The following is a 22436-nucleotide window of genomic DNA, read 5'->3' as shown; positions in this document are numbered from 1 at the left end:
CTAAGGGCTTCCAAATATCACTTTGCCAATTCCACAAGAACTGTCTTAGCGAAAGGCTTCTTGAAGGGAAAGCTGTAACTCTGTGAAATGATTTCACAGAACACAAAGAAGTTTCTCAGAAAGCTTGTTTCTCTTTGTTATCGGAGATTATTTCCCTTGGCCCTGTAGGCTGCAATGGGATCCGAAATATCTGTTCTCAGATTCCACAGAAATAAGGCTAGCAAAGAGATCCACTAAAAACAGATGTAACTCTGTGAGATGAATTAACAGAACACTCAGCAGTTTCTCAGAAATCTTCTTTCCAGATTTCATCTGAGGATATTTCCTTTTTCACCATAGCCCTCTATGGGCTTCCAAATATCACTTTGCCAATTCCACAAGAACTGTCTTAGCGAAAGGCTTCTTGAGGGGAAAGCTGTAACTCTGTGAGATGATTTCACAGAACACAAAGAAGTTTCTCAGAAAGCTTCTTTCTCTTTGTTATCGGAGGATATTTCCTTTGGCCCTATAGTCTTCAAAGGGATCCGAAATATCTGTTCTCAGATTCCACAGAAATAAGGGTAGCAAAGAGATCCACCAAATACAGATGTAACTCTGTGAGATGAATTAACAGAACAGTAAGCAGTTTCTCAGAAAGCTTCTTTCCAGATTTCATCTGAGGATATTTCCTTTTTCACCATAGCCCTCTATGGGCTTCCAAATATCACTTTGCCAATTCCACAAGAACTGTCTTAGCGAAAGGCTTCTTGAGGGGAAAGCGGTAACGCTGTGAGATGATTTCACAGAACACAAAGAAGTTTCTCAGAAAGCTTCTTTCTCTTTGTTATCGGAGATTATTTCCTTTGGCCCTATAGTCTTCAAAGGGATCCGAAATATCTGTTCTCAGATTCCACAGAAATAAGTCTAGCCAAGAGATCCACGAAATACAGATGTAACTCTGTGAGATGAATTGACAGAACACTAAGCAGTTTCTCAGAAAGCTTCTTTCCAGATTTCATCTGAGGATATTTCCTTTTTCACCATAGCCCTCTATGGGCTTCCAAATATCACTTTGCCAATTCCACGAGAACAGTCTTAGCGAAAGGCTTCTTGAGGGGAAAGCTGTAACTCTGTGAGATGATTTCACAGAACACAAAGAAGTTTCTCAGAAAGATTCTTCTCTTTGTTATCGGAGGATATTTCCTTTGGCCTTATAGTCTTCAAAGGGATCCGAAATATCTGTTCTCAGATTCCACAGAAATAAGGCTAGCAAAGAGATCCACGAAATACAGATGTAACTCTGTGAGATGAATTAAAAGAACACTCAGCAGTTTCTCAGAAAGCTTCCTTCCAGATTTCATCTGAGGATATTTCCTTTTTCACCGTAGCCCTCTATGGGCTTCCAAATATAGCTTTGCCAATTCCACAAGAACTGTCTTAGCGAAAGGCTTCTTGAGGGGAAAGCTGTAACTCTGTGAGATGATTTCACAGAACACAAAGAAGTTTCTCAGAAAGCTTCTTTCTCTTTGTTATCGGAGGATATTTCCTTTGGCCCTATAGTCTTCAAAGGGATCCGAAATATCTGTTCTCAGATTCCACAGAAATAAGGCTAGCAAAGACATCCACGAAATACAGATGTAACTCTGTGAGATGAATTAACAGAACACTCAGCAGTTTCTCAGAAAGCTTCTTTCCAGATTTCATCTGAGGATATTTCCTTTTTCACCATAGCCCTCTATGGGCTTCCAAATATCACTTTGCCAATTCCACAAGAACTGTCTTAGCGAAAGGCTTCTTGAGGGGAAAGCTGTAACTCTGTGAGATGATTTCACAGAACACGAAGAAGTTTCTCAGAAAGCTTCTTTCTCTTTTTTATCGGAGGATATTTCCTTTGCCCCTATAGTCTTCATAGGAATCCAAAATATCTGTTCTCAGATTCCAAAGAAATAAGGCTAGCAAAGAGATCCACGAAATACAGATGTAACTCTGTGAGATGAATTAACAGAACACTAAGCAGTTTCTCAGAAAGCTTCTTTCCAGATTTCATCTGAGGATATTTCCTTTTTCACCATAGCCCCCTAAGGGCTTCAAATAACACTTTGCCAATTCCACAAGAACTGTCTTAGCGAAAGGCTTCTTGAGGGGAAAGCTGTAACTCTGTGAGATGATTTCACAGAACACAAAGAAGTTTCTCAGAAAGCTTCTTTCTCTTTGTTATCGGAGGATATTTCCTTTTGCCCTATAGTCTTCAAAGGGATCCGAAATATCTGTTCTCAGATTCCACAGAAATAAGGCTAGCAAAGAGATCCAGGAAATACAGATGTAACTCTGTGAGATGAATTAACAGAACACTCAGCAGTTTCTCAGAAAGCTTCTTTCCAGATTTCATCTGAGGATATTTCCTTTTTCACCATAGCCCTCTAAGGGCTTCCAAATATCACTTTGCCAATTCCACAAGAACTGTCTTAGCGAAAGGCTTCTTGAGGGGAAAGCTGTAACTCTGTGAGATGATTTCACAGAACACAAAGAAGTTTCTCAGAAAGCTTCTTTCTCTTTGTTATCGGAGGATATTTCCTTTGGCCCTGTAGTCTTCAAAGGGATCCGAAATATCTGTTCTCAGATTCCACAGAAATAAGTCTAGCAAAGAGATCCACGAAATACCGATGTAACTCTGTGAGATGAATTAACAGAACACTAAGCAGTTTCTCAGAAAGCTTCTTTTCAGATTTCATCTGAGGATATTTCCTTTTTCACCATAGCCCTCTAAGGGCTTCAAATATCACTTTGCCAATTCCACAAGAACTGTCTTAGCGAAAGGCTTCTTGAGGGGAAAGCTGTAACTCTGTGAGATGATTTCACAGAACACAAAGAAGTTTCTCAGAAAGCTTCTTTCTCTTTGTTATCGGGGGATATTTCCTTTGGCCCTATATTCTTCAAAGGGATCAGAAATATCTGTTCTCAGATTCCACAGAAATAAGGCTAGCAAAGACATCCACGAAATACAGATGTAACCGTGTGAGATGAATTAACAGAACACTCAGCAGTTTCTCAGAAAGCTTCTTTCCAGATTTCATCTGAGGATATTTCCTTTTTCACCGTAGCCCTCTATGGGCTTCCAAATATCACTTTGCCAATTCCACAAGAACTGTCTTAGCGAAAGGCTTCTTGAGGGGAAAGCTGTAACTCTGTGAGATGATTTCACAGAACACGAAGAAGTTTCTCAGAAAGCTTCTTTCTCTTTTTTATCGGAGGATATTTCCTTTGCCCCTATATTCTTCATAGGAATCCGAAATATCTGTTCTCAGATTCCAAAGAAATAAGGCTAGCAAAGAGATCCACGAAATACAGATGTAACTCTGTGAGATGAATTAACAGAACACTAAGCAGTTTCTCAGAAAGCTTCTTTCCAGATTTCATCTGAGGATATTTCCTTTTTCACCATAGCCCACTAAGGGCTTCAAATATCACTTTGCCAATTCCACAAGAACTGTCTTAGCGAAAGGCTTCTTGAGGGGAAAGCTGTAACTCTGTGAGATGATTTCACAGAACACAAAGAAGTTTCTCAGAAAGCTTCTTTCTCTTTGTTATCGGAGGATATTTCCTTTTGCCCTATAGTCTTCAAAGGGATCAGAAATATCTGTTCTCAGATTCCACAGAAATAAGGCTAGCAAAGAGATCCACGAAATACAGATGTAACTCTGTGAGATGAATTAACAGAACACTCAGCAGTTTCTCAGAAAGCTTATTTCCAGATTTCATCTGAGGATATTTCCTTTTTCACCATAGCCCTCTATGGGCTTCCAAATATCACTTTGCCAATTCCACAAGAACTGTCTTAGCGAAAGGCTTCTTGAGGGGAAAGCTGTAACTCTGTGAGATGATTTCACAGAACACCAAGAAGTTTCTCAGAAAGCTTCTTTCTCTTTGTTATCGGAGGATATTTCCTTTGGCCCTAGAGTCTTCAATGGGATCCGAAATATCTGTTCTCAGATTCCACAGAAATAAGGCTAGCAAAGAGATCCACGAAATACAGATTTAACTCTGTGAGATGAATTAACAGAACACTAAGCAGTTTCTCAGAAAGCTTCTTTCCAGATTTCATCTGAGGATATTTCCTTTTTCACCATAGCCCTCTAAGGGCTTCCAAATATCACTTTGCCAATTCCACAAGAACTGTCTTAGCGAAAGGCTTCTTGAAGGGAAAGCTGTAACTCTGTGAAATGATTTCACAGAACACAAAGAAGTTTCTCAGAAAGCTTGTTTCTCTTTGTTATCGGAGATTATTTCCCTTGGCCCTGTAGGCTGAAATGGGATCCGAAATATCTGTTCTCAGATTCCACAGAAATAAGGCTAGCAAAGAGATCCACTAAAAACAGATGTAACTCTCTGAGATGAATTAACAGAACACTCAGCAGTTTCTCAGAAATCTTCTTTCCAGATTTCATCTGAGGATATTTCCTTTTTCACCATAGCCCTCTATGGGCTTCCAAATATCACTTTGCCAATTCCACAAGAACTGTCTTAGCGAAAGGCTTCTTGAGGGGAAAGCTGTAACTCTGTGAGATGATTTCACAGAACACAAAGAAGTTTCTCAGAAAGCTTCTTTCTCTTTGTTATCGGAGGATATTTCCTTTGGCCCTGTAGTCTTCAATAGGATCCGAAATATCTGTTCTCAGATTCCACAGAAATAAGTCTAGCAAAGAGATCCACGATATACAGATGTAACTCTGTGAGATGAATTAACAGAACACTCAGCAGTTTCTCAGAAAGCTTCTTTCCAGATTTCATCTGACTATATTTCCTTTTTCACCATAGCCCTCTATGGGCTTCCAAATAACACTTTGCCAATTCCACAAGAACTGTCTTAGCGAAAGGCTTTTTGAGGGGAAAGCTGTAACTCTGTGAGATGATTTCACAGAACACAAAGAAGTTTCTCAGAAAGCTTCTTTCTCTTTGTTATCGGAGATTATTTCCTCTGGCCCTATAGTCTTCAATGGGATCCGAAATATCTCTTCTCGGATTCCACAGAAATAAGGCTAGCAAAGAGATCCACGAAATACAGATGTAACTCTGTGAGATGAATTAACAGAACACTAAGCAGTTTCTCAGAAAGCTTCTTTCCAGATTTCATCTGAGGATATTTCCTTTTTCACCATAGCCGTCTATGGGCTTCCAAATATCACTTTGCCAATTCCACAAGAACTGTCCTAGCGAAAGGCTTCTTGAGGGAAAAGCTGTAACTCTGTGAGATGATTTCACAGAACACAAAGAAGTTTCTCAGAAAGCTTCTTTCTCTTTGTTATCGGAGGATATTTCCTTTGGCCCTATAGTCTTCAATGGGATCCGAAATATCTGTTCTCAGATTCCAAAGAAATAAGGCTAGCAAAGAGATCCACGAAATACAGATGTAACTCTGTGAGATGAATTAACAGAACACTCAGCAGTTTCACAGAAAGCTTCTTTCCATTTTTCATCTGAGGATATTTCCTTTTTCACCATAGCCCTCTATGGGCTTCCAAATATCACTTTGCCAATTCCACAAGAACTGTCTTAGCGAAAGGCTTCTTGAGGGGAAAGCTGTAACTCTGTGAGATGATTTCACAGAACACGAAGAAGTTTCTCAGAAAGCTTCTTTCTCTTTGTTATCGGAGGATATTTCCTTTGCCCCTATAGTCTTCATAGGAATCCGAAATATCTGTTCTCAGATTCCAAAGAAATAAGGCTAACAAAGAGATCCACGAAATACAGATGTAACTGTGTGAGATGAATTAACAGAACACTAAGCAGTTTCTCAGAAAGCTTCTTTCCAGATTTCATCTGAGGATATTTCCTTTTTCACCATAGCCCTCTATGGGCTTCCAAATATCACTTTGCCAATTCCACAAGAACTGTCTTAGCGAAAGGCTTCTTGAGGGGAAAGCTGTAACTCTGTGAGATGATTTCACAGAACACAAAGAAGTATCTCAGAAAGCTTCTTTCTCTTTGTTATCGGAGGATATTTCCTTTGACCCTATAGTCTTCAAAGGGATCCGAAATATCTGTTCTCAGATTCCACAGAAATAAGGGTAGCAAAGAGATCCACCAAATACAGATGTAACTCTGTGAGATGAATTAACAGAACAGTAAGCAGTTTCTCAGAAAGCTTCTTTCCAGATTTCATCTGAGGATATTTCCTTTTTCACCATAGCCCTCTATGGGCTTCCAAATATCACTTTGCCAATTCCACAAGAATTGTCTTAGCGAAAGGCTTCTTGAGGGGAAAGCGGTAACGCTGTGAGATGATTTCACAGAACACAAAGAAGTTTCTCAGAAAGCTTCTTTCTCTTTGTTATCGGAGATTATTTCCTTTGGCCCTATAGGCTTCAATGGGATCCGAAATATCTGTTCTCAGATTCCACAGAAATAAGGCTAGCAAAGAGATCCTCGACATACAGATGTAACTCTGTGAGATGAATTAACAGAACACTAAGCAGTTTCTCAGAAAGCTTCTTTCCAGATTTCATCTCAGGATATTTCCTTTTTCACCATAGCCCTCTATGGGCTTCCAAATATCACTTTGCCAATTCCACAAGAACTGTCTTAGCGAAAGGCTTCTTGAGGGGAATGCTGTAACTCTGTGAGATGTTTTCACGGAACACAAAGAAGTTTCTCAGAAAGCTTCTTTCTATTTGTTATCGGAGATTATTTCCTTTGGCCCTATAGTCTTCAATGGGATCCGAAATATCTGTTCTCAGATTCCACAGAAATAAGGCTAGCAAAGAGATCCACGAAATACAGATGTAACACTCTTAGATGAATTAACAGAACACTCAGCAGTTTCTCAGAAAGCTTATTTCCAGATTTCATCTGAGGATATTTCCTTTTTCACCATAGCCCTCTAAGGGCTTCCAAATATCACTTTGCCAATTCCACAAGAACTGTCTTAGCGAAAGGCTTCTTGAGGGGAAAGCTGTAACTCTGTGAGATGATTTCACAGAACACAAAGAAGTTTCTCAGAAAGCTTCTTTCTCTTTGTTATCGGAGGATATTTCCTTTGGCCCTAGAGTCTTCAATGGGATCCGAAATATCTGTTCTCAGATTCCACAGAAATAAGGCTAGCAAAGAGATCCACGAAATACAGATTTAACTCTGTGAGATGAATTAACAGAACACTAAGCAGTTTCTCAGAAAGCTTCTTTCCAGATTTCATCTGAGGATATTTCCTTTTTCACCATAGCCCTCTAAGGACTTCCAAATATCACTTTGCCAATTCCACAAGAACTGTCTTAGCGAAAGGCTTCTTGAAGGGAAAGCTGTAACTCTGTGAAATGATTTCACAGAACACAAAGAAGTTTCTCAGAAAGCTTGTTTCTCTTTGTTATCGGAGATTATTTCCCTTGGCCCTGTAGGCTGAAATGGGATCCGAAATATCTGTTCTCAGATTCCACAGAAATAAGGCTAGCAAAGAGATCCACTAAAAACAGATGTAACTCTCTGAGATGAATTAACAGAACACTCAGCAGTTTCTCAGAAATCTTCTTTCCAGATTTCATCTGAGGATATTTCCTTTTTCACCATAGCCCTCTATGGGCTTCCAAATATCACTTTGCCAATTCCACAAGAACTGTCTTAGCGAAAGGCTTCTTGAGGGGAAAGCTGTAACTCTGTGAGATGATTTCACAGAACACAAAGAAGTTTCTCAGAAAGCTTCTTTCTCTTTGTTATCGGAGGATATTTCCTTTGGCCCTATAGTCTTCAATAGGATCCGAAATATCTGTTCTCAGATTCCACAGAAATAAGTCTAGCAAAGAGATCCACGAAATACAGATGTAACTCTGTGAGATGAATTAACAGAACACTCAGCAGTTTCTCAGAAAGCTTCTTTCCAGATTTCATCTGAGGATATTTCCTTTTTCACCATAGCCCTCTATGGGCTTCCAAATAACACTTTGCCAATTCCACAAGAACTGTCTTAGCGAAAGGCTTTTTGAGGGGAAAGCTGTAACTCTGTGAGATGATTTCACAGAACACAAAGAAGTTTCTCAGAAAGCTTCTTTCTCTTTGTTATCGGAGATTATTTCCTCTGGCCCTATAGTCTTCAATGGGATCCGAAATATCTCTTCTCAGATTCCACAGAAATAAGGCTAGCAAAGAGATCCACGAAATACAGATGTAACTCTGTGAGATGAATTAACAGAACACTAAGCAGTTTCTCAGAAAGCTTCTTTCCAGATTTCATCTGAGGATATTTCCTTTTTCACCATAGCCGTCTATGGGCTTCCAAATATCACTTTGCCAATTCCACAAGAACTGTCTTAGCGAAAGGCTTCTTGAGGGAAAAGCTGTAACTCTGTGAGATGATTTCACAGAACACAAAGAAGTTTCTCAGAAAGCTTCTTTCTCTTTGTTATCGGAGGATATTTCCTTTGGCCCTATAGTCTTCAATGGGATCCGAAATATCTGTTCTCAGATTCCAAAGAAATAAGGCTAGCAAAGAGATCCACGAAATACAGATGTAACTCTGTGAGATGAATTAACAGAACACTCAGCAGTTTCACAGAAAGCTTCTTTCCATTTTTCATCTGAGGATATTTCCTTTTTCACCATAGCCCTCTATGGGCTTCCAAATATCACTTTGCCAATTCCACAAGAACTGTCTTAGCGAAAGGCTTCTTGAGGGGAAAGCTGTAACTCTGTGAGATGATTTCACAGAACACGAAGAAGTTTCTCAGAAAGCTTCTTTCTCTTTGTTATCGGAGGATATTTCCTTTGCCCCTATAGTCTTCATAGGAATCCGAAATATCTGTTCTCAGATTCCAAAGAAATAAGGCTAACAAAGAGATCCACGAAATACAGATGTAACTGTGTGAGATGAATTAACAGAACACTAAGCAGTTTCTCAGAAAGCTTCTTTCCAGATTTCATCTGAGGATATTTCCTTTTTCACCATAGCCCTCTATGGGCTTCCAAATATCACTTTGCCAATTCCACAAGAACTGTCTTAGCGAAAGGCTTCTTGAGGGGAAAGCTGTAACTCTGTGAGATGATTTCACAGAACACAAAGAAGTATCTCAGAAAGCTTCTTTCTCTTTGTTATCGGAGGATATTTCCTTTGACCCTATAGTCTTCAAAGGGATCCGAAATATCTGTTCTCAGATTCCACAGAAATAAGGGTAGCAAAGAGATCCACCAAATACAGATGTAACTCTGTGAGATGAATTAACAGAACAGTAAGCAGTTTCTCAGAAAGCTTCTTTCCAGATTTCATCTGAGGATATTTCCTTTTTCACCATAGCCCTCTATGGGCTTCCAAATATCACTTTGCCAATTCCACAAGAACTGTCTTAGCGAAAGGCTTCTTGAGGGGAAAGCGGTAACGCTGTGAGATGATTTCACAGAACACAAAGAAGTTTCTCAGAAACCTTCTTTCTCTTTGTTATCGGAGATTATTTCCTTTGGCCCTATAGGCTTCAATGGGATCCGAAATATCTGTTCTCAGATTCCACAGAAATAAGGCTAGCAAAGAGATCCTCGACATACAGATGTAACTCTGTGAGATGAATTATCAGAACACTAAGCAGTTTCTCAGAAAGCTTCTTTCCAGATTTCATCTCAGGATATTTCCTTTTTCACCATAGCCCTCTATGGGCTTCCAAATATCACTTTGCCAATTCCACAAGAACTGTCTTAGCGAAAGGCTTCTTGAGGGGAATGCTGTAACTCTGTGAGATGTTTTCACGGAACACAAAGAAGTTTCTCAGAAAGCTTCTTTCTATTTGTTATCGGAGATTATTTCCTTTGGCCCTATAGTCTTCAATGGGATCCGAAATATCTGTTCTCAGATTCCACAGAAATAAGGCTAGCAAAGAGATCCACGAAATACAGATGTAACACTCTGAGATGAATTAACAGAACACTCAGCAGTTTCTCAGAAAGCTTCTTTCCAGATTTCATCTGAGGATATTTCCTTTTTCACCATAGCCCTCTAGGGGCTTCCAAATATCACTTTGCCAATACCACAAGAACTGTCTTAGCGAAAGGTTTCTTGAGGGGAATGCTGCAACTCTGTGAGATGATTTCACAGAACACAAAGAAGTTTCTCAGAAAGCTTCTTTCTCTTTGTTATCGGAGATTATTTCCTTTGGCCCTATAGTCTTCAATGGGATCCGAAATATCTGTTCTCAGATTCCACAGAAATAAGGCTAGCAAAGAGATCCACGATATACAGATGTAACTCTGTGAGATGAATTAACAGAACACTAAGCAGTTTCTCCGAAAGCTTCTTTCCAGATTTCATCTGAGGATATTTCCTTTTTCACCATAGCCCTCTATGGGCTTCCAAATATCACTTTGCCAATTCCACAAGAACTGTCTTAGCGAAAGGCTTCTTGAGGGGAAAGCTGTAACTCTGTGAGATGATTTCACAGAACACAAAGAAGTTTCTCAGTAAGCTTCTTTGTCTTTCTTATCGGAGGATATTTCCTTTGGCCCTATAGTCTTCAAAGGGATCCGAAATATCTGTTCTCAGATTCCACCGAAATAAGTCTAGCCAAGAGATCCACGAAATACAGATGTAACTCTGTGAGATGAATTGACAGAACACTAAGCAGTTTCTCAGAAAGCTTCTTTCCAGATTTCATCTGAGGATATTTCCTTTTTCACCATAGCCCTCTATGGGCTTCCAAATATCACTTTGCCAATTCCACGAGAACAGTCTTAGCGAAAGGCTTCTTGAGGGGAAAGCTGTAACTCTGTGAGATGATTTCACAGAACACAAAGAAGTTTCTCAGAAAGATTCTTCTCTTTGTTATCGGAGGATATTTCCTTTGGCCTTATAGTCTTCAAAGGGATCCGAAATATCTGTTCTCAGATTCCACAGAAATAAGGCTAGCAAAGAGATCCACGAAATACAGATGTAACTCTGTGAGATGAATTAACAGAACACTCAGCAGTTTCTCAGAAAGCTTCCTTCCAGATTTCATCTGAGGATATTTCCTTTTTCACCGTAGCCCTCTATGGGCTTCCAAATATAGCTTTGCCAATTCCACAAGAACTGTCTTAGCGAAAGGCTTCTTGAGGGGAAAGCTGTAACTCTGTGAGATGATTTCACAGAACACAAAGAAGTTTCTCAGAAAGCTTCTTTCTCTTTGTTATCGGAGGATATTTCCTTTGGCCCTATAGTCTTCAATGGGATCCGAAATATCTGTTCTCAGATTCCACAGAAATAAGGCTAGCAAAGAGATCCACGAAATACAGATGTAACTCTGTGAGATGAATTAACAGAACACTAAGCAGTTTCTCAGAAAGCTTCTTTCCAGATTTCATCTGAGGATATTTCCTTTTTCACCATAGCCCTCTATGGGCTTCCAAATTTCACTTTGCCAATTCCACAAGAACTGTCTTAGCGAAAGGCTTCTTGAGGGGAAAGCTGTAACTCTGTGAGATGATTCCACAGAACACAAAGAAGTTTCTCAGAAAGCTTCTTTCTCTTTGTTATCGGAGGATATTTCCTTTGCCCCTATAGTCTTCAATGGGATCCGAAATATCTTTTCTCCGATTCCACAGAAATAAGGCTAGCAAAGAGATCCACGAAATACAGATGTAACTCTGTGAGATGAATTAACAGAACACTCAGCAGTTTCTCAGAAAGCTTCTTTCCAGATTTCATCTGAGGATATTTCGTTTTTCACCATAGCCCTCTATGGGCTTCCAAATATCGCTTTGCCAATTCCACAAGAACTGTCTTAGCGAAAGGCTTCTTGAGGGGAAAGCTGTAACTCTGTGAGATGATTTCACAGAACACAAAGAAGTTTCTCAGAAAGCTTCTTTCTCTTTGTTATCGGAGGATATTTCCTTTGGCCCTATAGTCTTCAATGGGATCCGAAATATCTGTTCTCAGATTCCACAGAAATAAGGCTAGCAAAGAGATCCACGAAATACAGATGTAACTCTGTGAGATGAATTAACAGAACACTAAGCAGTTTCTCAGAAAGCTTCTTTCCAGATTTCATCTGAGGATATTTCCTTTTTCACCATAGCCCTCTAAGGGCTTCAAATATCACTTTGCCAATTCCACAAGAACTGTCTTAGCGAAAGGCTTCTTGAGGGGAAAGCTGTAACTCTGTGAGATGATTTCACAGAACACAAAGAAGTTTCTCAGAAAGCTTCTTTCTCTTTGTTATCGGAGGATATTTCCTTTGGCCCTATAGTCTTCAAAGGGATCCGAAATATCTGTTCTCAGATTCCACCGAAATAAGGCTAGCAAAGAGATCCACGAAATACAGATGTAACTCTGTGAGATGAATTAACAGAACACTCAGCAGTTTCTCAGAAACCTTCTTTCCAGTTTTCATCTGAGGATATTTCCTTTTTCACCATAGCCCTCTATGGGCTTCCAAATATCACTTTGCCAATTCCACAAGAACTGTCTTAGCGAAAGGCTTCTTGAGGGGAAAGCTGTAACTCTGTGAGATGATTTCACAGAACACAAAGAAGTTTCTCAGAAAGCTTCTTTCTCTTTGTTATCGGAGGATATTTCCTTTGCCCCTATAGTCTTCAAAGGGATCCGAAATATCTGTTCTCAGATTCCACAGAAATAAGGCTAGCAAAGAGATCCACGAAATACAGATGTAACTCTGTGAGACGAATTAACAGAACACTCAGCAGTTTCTCAGAAAGCTTCTTTCCAGATTTCATCTGAGGATATTTCCTTTTTCACCATAGCCCTCTATGGGCTTCCAAATATCATTTTGCCAATTCCACAAGAACTGTCTTAGCGAAAGGCTTCTTGAGGGGAAAGCTGTAACTCTGTGAGATGATTTCACAGAACACAAAGAAGTTACTCAGAAAGCTTCTTTCTCTTTGTTATCGGAGGATATTTCCTTTGGCCCTATAGTCTTCAAAGGGATCCGAAATATCTGTTCTCAGATTCCACAGAAATAAGGCTAGCAAAGAGATCCACGAAATACAGATGTAACTCTGTGAGATGAATTAACAGAACACTCAGCAGTTTCTCAGAAAGCTTCTTTCCAGATTTCATCTGAGGATATTTCCTTTTTCAAAATAGCCCTCTATGGGCTTCCAAATATCACTTTGCCAATTCCAAAAGAACTGTCTTAGCGAAAGGCTTCTTGAGGGGAAAGCGGTAACTCTGTGAGATAATTTCTCAGAACACAAAGAAGTTTCTCAGAAAGCTTCTTTCTCTTTTTTATCGGAGATTATTTCCTTTGACCCTATAGTCTTCAATGGGATCCGAAATATCTGTTCTCAGATTCCACAGAAATAGGGCTAGCAAAGAGATCCACGAAATACAGATGTAACTCTGTGAGATGAATTAACAGAACACTAAGCAGTTTCTCAGAAAGCTTCTTTCCAGATTTCATCTGAGGATATTTCCTTTTTCACCATAGCCCTCTAAGGGCTTCCAAATATCACTTTGCCAATTCCACAAGAACTGTCTTAGCGAAAGACTTCTTGAGGGGAAAGCTGTAACTCTGTGAGATGATTCCACAGAACACAAAGAAGTTTCTCAGAAAGCTTCTTTCTCTTTGTTATCGGAGGATATTTCCTTTGCCCCTATAGTCTTCAATGGGATCCGAAATATCTTTTCTCCGATTCCACAGAAATAAGGCTAGCAAAGAGATCCACGAAATACAGATGTAACTCTGTGAGATGAATTAACAGAACACTCAGCAGTTTCTCAGAAAGCTTCTTTCCAGATTTCATCTGAGGATATTTCGTTTTTCACCATAGCCCTCTATGGGCTTCCAAATATCGCTTTGCCAATTCCACAAGAACTGTCTTAGCGAAAGGCTTCTTGAGGGGAAAGCTGTAACTCTGTGAGATGATTTCACAGAACACAAAGAAGTTTCTCAGAAAGCTTCTTTCTCTTTGTTATCGGAGGATATTTCCTTTGGCCCTATAGTCTTCAATGGGATCCGAAATATCTGTTCTCAGATTCCACAGAAATAAGGCTAGCAAAGAGATCCACGAAATACAGATGTAACTCTGTGAGATGAATTAACAGAACACTAAGCAGTTTCTCAGAAAGCTTCTTTCCAGATTTCATCTGAGGATATTTCCTTTTTCACCATAGCCCTCTAAGGGCTTCAAATATCACTTTGCCAATTCCACAAGAACTGTCTTAGCGAAAGGCTTCTTGAGGGGAAAGCTGTAACTCTGTGAGATGATTTCACAGAACACAAAGAAGTTTCTCAGAAAGCTTCTTTCTCTTTGTTATCGGAGGATATTTCCTTTGGCCCTATAGTCTTCAAAGGGATCCGAAATATCTGTTCTCAGATTCCACCGAAATAAGGCTAGCAAAGAGATCCATGAAATACAGATGTAACTCTGTGAGATGAATTAACAGAACACTCAGCAGTTTCTCAGAAACCTTCTTTCCAGATTTCATCTGAGGATATTTCCTATTTCACCATAGCCCTCTATGGGCTTCCAAATATCACTTTGCCAATTCCACAAGAACTGTCTTAGCGAAAGGCTTCTTGAGAGGAAAGCTGTAACTCTGTGAGATGATTTCACAGAACACAAAGAAGTTTCTCAGAAAGCTTCTTTCTCTTTGTTATCGGAGGATATTTCCTTTGCCCCTATAGTCTTCAAAGGGATCCGAAATATCTGTTCTCAGATTCCACAGAAATAAGGCTAGCAAAGATATCCACGAAATACAGATGTAACTCTGTGAGACGAATTAACAGAACACTCAGCAGTTTCTCAGAAAGCTTCTTTCCAGATTTCATCTGAGGATATTTCCTTTTTCACCATAGCCCTCTATGGGCTTCCAAATATCATTTTGCCAATTCCACAAGAACTGTCTTAGCGAAAGGCTTCTTGAGGGGAAAGCTGTAACTCTGTGAGATGATTTCACAGAACACAAAGAAGTTACTCAGAAAGCTTCTTTCTCTTTGTTATCAGAGGATATTTCCTTTGGCCCTATAGTCTTCAAAGGGATCCGAAATATCTGTTCTCAGATTCCACAGAAATAAGGCTAGCAAAGAGATCCACGAAATACAGATGTAACTCTGTGAGATGAATTAACAGAACACTCAGCAGTTTCTCAGAAAGCTTCTTTCCAGATTTCATCTGAGGATATTTCCTTTTTCAAAATAGCCCTCTATGGGCTTCCAAATATCACTTTGCCAATTCCAAAAGAACTGTCTTAGCGAAAGGCTTCTTGAGGGGAAAGCGGTAACTCTGTGAGATAATTTCTCAGAACATAAAGAAGTTTCTCAGAAAGCTTCTTTCTCTTTTTTATCGGAGATTATTTCCTTTGACCCTATAGTCTTCAATGGGATCCGAAATATCTGTTCTCAGATTCCACAGAAATAGGGCTAGCAAAGAGATCCACGAAATACAGATGTAACTCTGTGAGATGAATTAACAGAACACTAAGCAGTTTCTCAGAAAGCTTCTTTCCAGATTTCATCTGAGGATATTTCCTTTTTCACCATAGCCCTCTAAGGGCTTCCAAATATCACTTTGCCAATTCCACAAGAACTGTCTTAGCGAAAGGCTTCTTGAGGGGAAAGCTGTAACTCTGTGAGATGATTTCACAGAACACAAAGAAGTTTCTCAGAAAGCTTCTTTCTCTTTGTTATCGGAGGATATTTCCTTTGGCCCTATAGTCTTCAATGGGATCCGAAATATCTGTTCTCAGATTCCAAATAAATAAGGCTAGCAAAGAGATCCACGAAATACAGATGTAACTCTGTGAGATGAATTAACAGAACACTAAGCAGTTTCACAGAAAGCTTCTTTCCAGATTTCATCTGAGGATATTTAATTTTTCACCGTAGCCCTCTATGGGCTTCCAAATATCACTTTGCCAATTCCACAAGAACTGTCTTAGCGAAAGGATTCTTGAGGGAAAATCTGTAACTCTGTGAGATGATTTCACAGAACACAAAGAAGTTTCTCAGAAAGCTTCTTTCTCTTTGTTATCGGAGGATATTTCCTTTGGCCCTATAGTCTTCATTGGGATCCGAAATATCTGTTCTCAGATTCCAAAGAAATAAGGCTACCAAAGAGATCCACGAAATACAGATGTAACTCTGTGAGATGAATTAACAGAACACCAAGCAGTTTCACAGAAATCTTCTTTCCAGATATCATCTGAGGATATTTCCTTTTTCACCATAGCCCTCTATGGGCTTCCAAATATCACTTTGCCAATTCCACAAGAACTGTCTTAGCGAAAGGCTTCTTGAGGGGAAAGCTGTAATTCTTTGAGATGATTTCACAGAACACAAAGAAGTTTCTCAGAAAGCTTCTTTCTCTTTGTTATCGGAGGATATTTCCTTTGGCCCTATAGTCTTCAATGGGATCCGAAATATCTGTTCTCAGATTCCAAAGAAATAAGGCTAGCAAAGAGATCCACGAAATACAGATGTAACTCTGTGAGATGAATTAACAGAACACTAAGCAGTTTCTCAGAAAGCTTCTTTCCAGATTTCATCTGAGGATATTTCCTTTTTCACCATAGCACTCTATGGGATTCCAAATATCACTTTGCCAATTCCACAAGAACTGTCTTAGCGAAAGGCTTCTTGAGGGGAAAGCTGTAACTCTGTGAGATGATTTCACAGAACACAAAGAAGTTTCTCAGAAAGCTTCTTTCTCTTTGTTATCGGAGGATATTTCCTTTGGCCCTGTAGTCTTCAATGGGATCCGAAATATCTGTTCTCAGATTCCACAGAAGTAAGGCTAGCAAAGAGATCCACGAAATACTGATGTAACTCTGTGAGATGAATTAACAGAACACTCAGCAGTTTCTCAGAAAGCTTCTTTCCAGATTTCATCTGACGATATTTCCTTTTTCAAAATAGCCCTCTATTGGCTTCCAAATATCACTTTGCCAATTCCACAAGAACTGTCTTAGCGAAAGGCTTCTTGAGGGGAAAGCGGTAACTCTGTGAGATGATTTCTCAGAACACAAAGAAGTTTCTCAGAAAGCTTCTTTCTCTTTTTTATCGGAGATTATTTCCTTTGACCCTATAGTCTTCAATGGGATCCGAAATATCTGTTCTCAGATTCCACAGAAATAAGGCTAGCAAAGAGATCCACGAAATACAGATGTAACTCTGTGAGATGAATTAACAGAACACTAAGCAGTTTCTCAGAAAGCTTCTTTCCAGATTTCATCTGAGGATATTTCCTTTTTCACCATAGCCCTCTAAGGGCTTCCAAATATCACTTTGCCAATTCCACAAGAACTGTCTTAGAGAAAGGCTTCTTGAGGGGAAAGCTGTAACTCTGTGAGATGATTTCACAGAACACAAAGAAGTTTCTCAGAAAGCTTCTTTCTCTTTGTTATCGGAGGATATTTCCTTTGGCCCTATAGTCTTCAATGGGATCCGAAATATCTGTTCTCAGATTCCAAATAAATAAGGCTAGCAAAGAGATCCACGAAATACAGGTGTAACTCTGTGAGATGAATTAACAGAACACTAAGCAGTTTCACAGAAAGCTTCTTTCCAGATTTCATCTGAGGATATTTAATTTTTCACCATAGCCCTCTATGAGCTTCCAAATATCACTTTGCCAATTCCACAAGAACTGTCTTAGCGAAAGGATTCTTGAGGGAAAAGCTGTAACTCTGTGAGATGATTTCACAGAACACAAAGAAGTTTCTCAGAAAGCTTCTTTCTCTTTGTTATCGGAGGATATTTCCTTTTGCCCTATAGTCTTCAATGGGATCCGAAATATCTGTTCTCAGATTCCACAGAAATAAGTCTAGCAAAGAGATCCACGAAATACAGATGTAACTCTGTGAGATGAATTAGCAGAACACTAAGCGGTTTCTCAGAAAGCTTCTTTCCAGATTTCATCTGAGGATATTTCCCTTTTCACCATAGCCCTCTATGGGCTTCCAAATATCGCTTTGCCAATTCCACAAGAACTGTCTTAGCGAAAGGCTTCTTGAGGGGAAAGCTGTAACTCTGTGAGATGATTTCACAGAACACAAAGAAGTTTCTCAGAGAGCTTCTTTCTCTTTGTTATCGGAGGATATTTCCTTTGGCCCTATAGTCTTCAATAGGATCCGAAATATCTGTTCTCAGATTCCACAGAAATAAGTCTAGCAAAGAGATCCACGAAATACAGATGTAACTCTGTGAGATGAATTAACAGAACACTCAGCAGTTTCTCAGAAAGCTTCTTTCCAGATTTCATCTGAGGATATTTCCTTTTTCACCATAGCCCTCTATGGGCTTCAAATATCACATTGCCAATTCCACAAGAACTGTCTTAGCGAAAGGCTTCTTGAGGGGAATGCTGTAACTCTGTGAGATGATTTCACAGAACACAAAGAAGTTTCTCAGTAAGCTTCTTTCTCTTTGTTATCGGAGGATATTTCCTTTGGCCCTATAGTCTTCATTGGGATCCGAAATATCTGTTCTCAGATTCCAAAGAAATAAGGCTACCAAAGAGATCCACGAAATACAGAAGTAACTCTGTGAGATGAATTAACAGAACACCAAGCAGTTTCACAGAAATCTTCTTTCCAGATATCATCTGAGGATATTTCCTTTTTCACCATAGCCCTCTATGGGCTTCCAAATATCACTTTGTCAATTCCACAAGAACTGTCTTAGCGAAAGGCTTCTTGAGGGGAAAGCTGTAATTCTTTGAGATGATTTCACAGAACACAAAGAAGTTTCTCAGAAAGCTTCTTTCTCTTTGTTATCGGAGGATATTTCCTTTGGCCCTATAGTCTTCAATGGGATCCGAAATATCTGTTCTCAGATTCCAAAGAAATAAGGCTAGCAAAGAGATCCACGAAATACAGATGTAACTCTGTGAGATGAATTAACAGAACACTCAGCAGTTTCTCAGAAAGCTTCTTTCCAGATTTCATCTGAGGATATTTCCTTTTTCACCATAGCCCTCTAGGGGCTTCCAAATATCACTTTGCCAATTCCACAAGAACTGTCTTAGCGAAAGGCTTCTTGAGCGGAAAGCTGTAACTCTGTGAGATGATTTCACAGAACACAAAGAAGTTTCTCAGAAAGCTTCTTTCTCTTTGTTATCGGAGGATATTTCCTTTGGCACTATAGTCTTCAATGGGATCCGAAATATCTGTTCTCAGATTCCACAGAAGTAAGGCTAGCAAAGAGATCCACGAAATACTGATGTAACTCTGTCAGATGAATTAACAGAACACTCGGCAGTCTAAGAAAGCTTCCTTCCAGATTTAATCTGAGGATATTTCCTTTTTCACAATAGCCCTCTATGGGCTTCCAAATATCACTTTGCCAATTCCACAAGAACTGTCTTAGCGAAAGGCTTCTTGAGGGGAAAGCTGTAACTCTGTGAGATGATTTCACAGAACACAAAGAAGTTTCTCAGAAAGCTTCTTTCTCTTTGTTATCGGAGAATATTTCCTTTGGCCCCATTGTCTTCTATGGGATCGGAAATATCTGTTCTCAGATTCCACAGAAATAAGGCTAGCAAAGAGATCCACGAAATACAGATGTAACTCTGTGAGATGAATTAACAGAACACTCAGCAGTTTCTCAGAAAGCTTCTTTCCAGATTTCATCTGAGGATATTTCCTTTTTCACCATAGCCCTCTAAGGGCTTCCAAATATCACTTTGCCAATTCCACAAGAACTGTCATAGCCAAAGGCTTCTTGAGGGGAAAGCTGTAACTCTGTGAGATGATTTCACAGAACACAAAGAGGTTTCTCAGAAAGCTTCTTTCTCTTTGTTATCGGAGGATATTTCCTTTGGCCCTATATTCTTCAAATGGATCCGAAATATCTGTTCTCAGATTCCACAGAAATAAGTCTAGCAAAGAGATCCACGAAATACAGATGTAAATCTGTGAGATGAATTAACAGAACACTCAGCAGTTTCTCAGAAAGCTTCTTTCCAGATTTCATCTGACGATATTTCCTTTTTCACCATAGCCCTCTAGGGGCTTCCAAATATCACTTTGCCAATTCCACAAGAACTGTCTTAGCGAAAGACTTCTTTAGGGGAAAGCTGTAACTCTGTGAGATGATTTCACAGAACACAAAGAAGTTTCTCAGAAAGCTTCTTTCTCTTTGTTATCGGAGGATATTTCCTTTGTCCCTATAGTCTTCAATGGGATTCGAAATATCTGTTCTCAGATTCCACAGAAATAAGGCTAGCAAAGAGATCCACGAAATACAGATTTAACTCTGTGAGATGAATGAACAGAACACTAAGCAGTTTCTCAGAAAGCTTCTTTCCAGATTTCATCTGAGGATATTTCCTTTTTCACCATAGCCCTCTAAGGGCTTCCAAATATCACTTTGCCAATTCCACAAGAACTGTCTTTGCGAAAGGCTTCTTCAGGGGAAAGCGGTAACTCTGTGAGATGATTTCACAGAACACAAAGAAGTTTCTCAGAAAGCTTCTTTCTCTTTGTTATCGGAGATTATTTCCTTTGGCCCTATAGTCTTCAATGGGATCCGAAATATCTGTTCTCAGATTCCAAAGAAATAAGGCTAGCAAAGAGATACACGAAATACAGATGTAACTCTGGGAGATGAATTAACAGAACACTAGCAGTTTCTCAGAAATCTTCTTTCCAGATTTCATCTGAGGATATTTCCTTTTTCACCATAGCGCTCTATGGGCTGCCAAATATCACTTTGCCAATTCCACAAGAACTGTCTTAGCGAAAGGCTTCTTGAGGGGAAAGCTGTAACTCTGTGAGATGATTACACAGAACACAAAGAAGTTTCTCAGTAAGCTTCTTTCTCTTTGTTATCGGAGGATATTTCCTTTGGCCCTATAGTGTTCAAAGGGATCCGAAATATCTGTTCTCAGATTCCACAGAAATAAGTCTAGCAAAGAGATCCACGATATACAGATGTAACTCTGTGAGATGAATTAACAGAACACTAAGCAATTTCACAGAAAGCTTCTTTCCAGATTTCATCTGAGAATATTTCCTTTTTCACCATAGCCCTCTATGGGCTTCCAAATATCACTTTGCCAATTCCACAAGAACTGTCTTAGCGAAAGTCTTCTTGAGGGGAAAGCTGTAACTCTGTGAGATGATTTCACAGAACACAAAGAAGTTTCTCAGAAAGCTTCTTTCTCTTTGTTATCGGAGATTATTTCCTTTGGCCCTATAGTCTTCAATGGGATCCGAAATATCTGTTCTCAGATTCCACAGAAATAAGGCTAGCAAAGAGATCCACGAAATACAGATGTAACTCTGTGAGATGAATTAACAGAACACTAAGCAGTTTCTCAGAAAGCTTCTTTCCAGATTTCATCTGAGGATATTTCCTTTTTCACCATAGCCCTCTATGGGCTTACAAATATCACTTTGCCAATTCCACAAGAACTGTCTTAGCGAAAGGCTTCTTGAGGGGAAAGCTGTAACTCTGTGAGATGATTTCACAGAACACAAAGAAGTTTCTCAGTAAGCTTCTTTCTCTTTGTTATCGGAGGATATTTCCTTTGGCCCTATAGTCTTCAAAGGGATCCGAAATATCTGTTCTCAGATTCCACAGAAATAAGTCTAGCAAAGAGATCCACGAAATACAGATGTAACTCTGTGAGATGAATTAACAGAACACTAAGCAGTTTCACAGAAAGCTTCTTTCGAGATTTCATCTGAGGATATTTCCTTTTTCACCATAACCCTCTATGGGCTTCCAAATATCACTTTGCCAATTCCACGAGAACTGTCTTAGCGAAAGGCTTCTTGAGGGGAAAGCTGTAAATCTGTGAGATGATTTCACAGAACACAAAGAAGGTTCGCAGAAAGATTCTTTCTCTTTGTTATCGGAGGATATTTCCTTTGGCCCTATAGTCTTCAATGGGATCCGAAATATCTGTTCTCAGATTCCAAAGAAATAAGGCTAGCAAAGAGATCCACGAAATACAGATGTAACTCTGTGAGATGAATTAACAGAACACTCAGCAGTTTCTCAGTAAGCTTCTTTCCAGATTTCATCTGAGGATATTTCCTTTTTCACCATAGCCCTCTATGGGCTTCCAAATATCACTTTGCCAATTCCACAAGAACTGTCTTAGCGAAAGGCTTCTTGAGGGGAAAGCTGTAACTCTGTGAGATGATTTCACAGAACACAAAGAAGTTTCTCAGAAAGCTTCTTTCTCTTTGTTATCAGAGGATATTTCCTTTGGCCCTATAGTCTTCAATGGGATCCGAAATATCTCTTCTCAGATTCCACAGAAATAAGGCTAGCAAAGAGATCCACGAAATACAGATGTAACTCTGTGAGATGAATTAACAGAACACTCAGCAGTTTCTCAGAAAGCTTCCTTCCTGATTTCATCTGAGGATATTTCCTTTTTCACCATAGCACTCTACGGGCTTCCAAATATCACTTGGACAATTCCACAAGAACTGTCTTAGCGAAAGGCTTCTTGAGGGGAAAGCTGTAACTCTGTGAGATGATTTCACAGAACACAAAGAAGTTTCTCAGAAAGCTTCTTTCTCTTTGTTATCGGAGGATATT

This window comes from Macaca fascicularis, chromosome 19, assembly GCF_037993035.2.
Source record: "Macaca fascicularis isolate 582-1 chromosome 19, T2T-MFA8v1.1".
NCBI classification, from domain to species: domain Eukaryota; kingdom Metazoa; phylum Chordata; class Mammalia; order Primates; family Cercopithecidae; genus Macaca; species Macaca fascicularis.
This window is presented reverse-complemented; position numbering follows the sequence as displayed.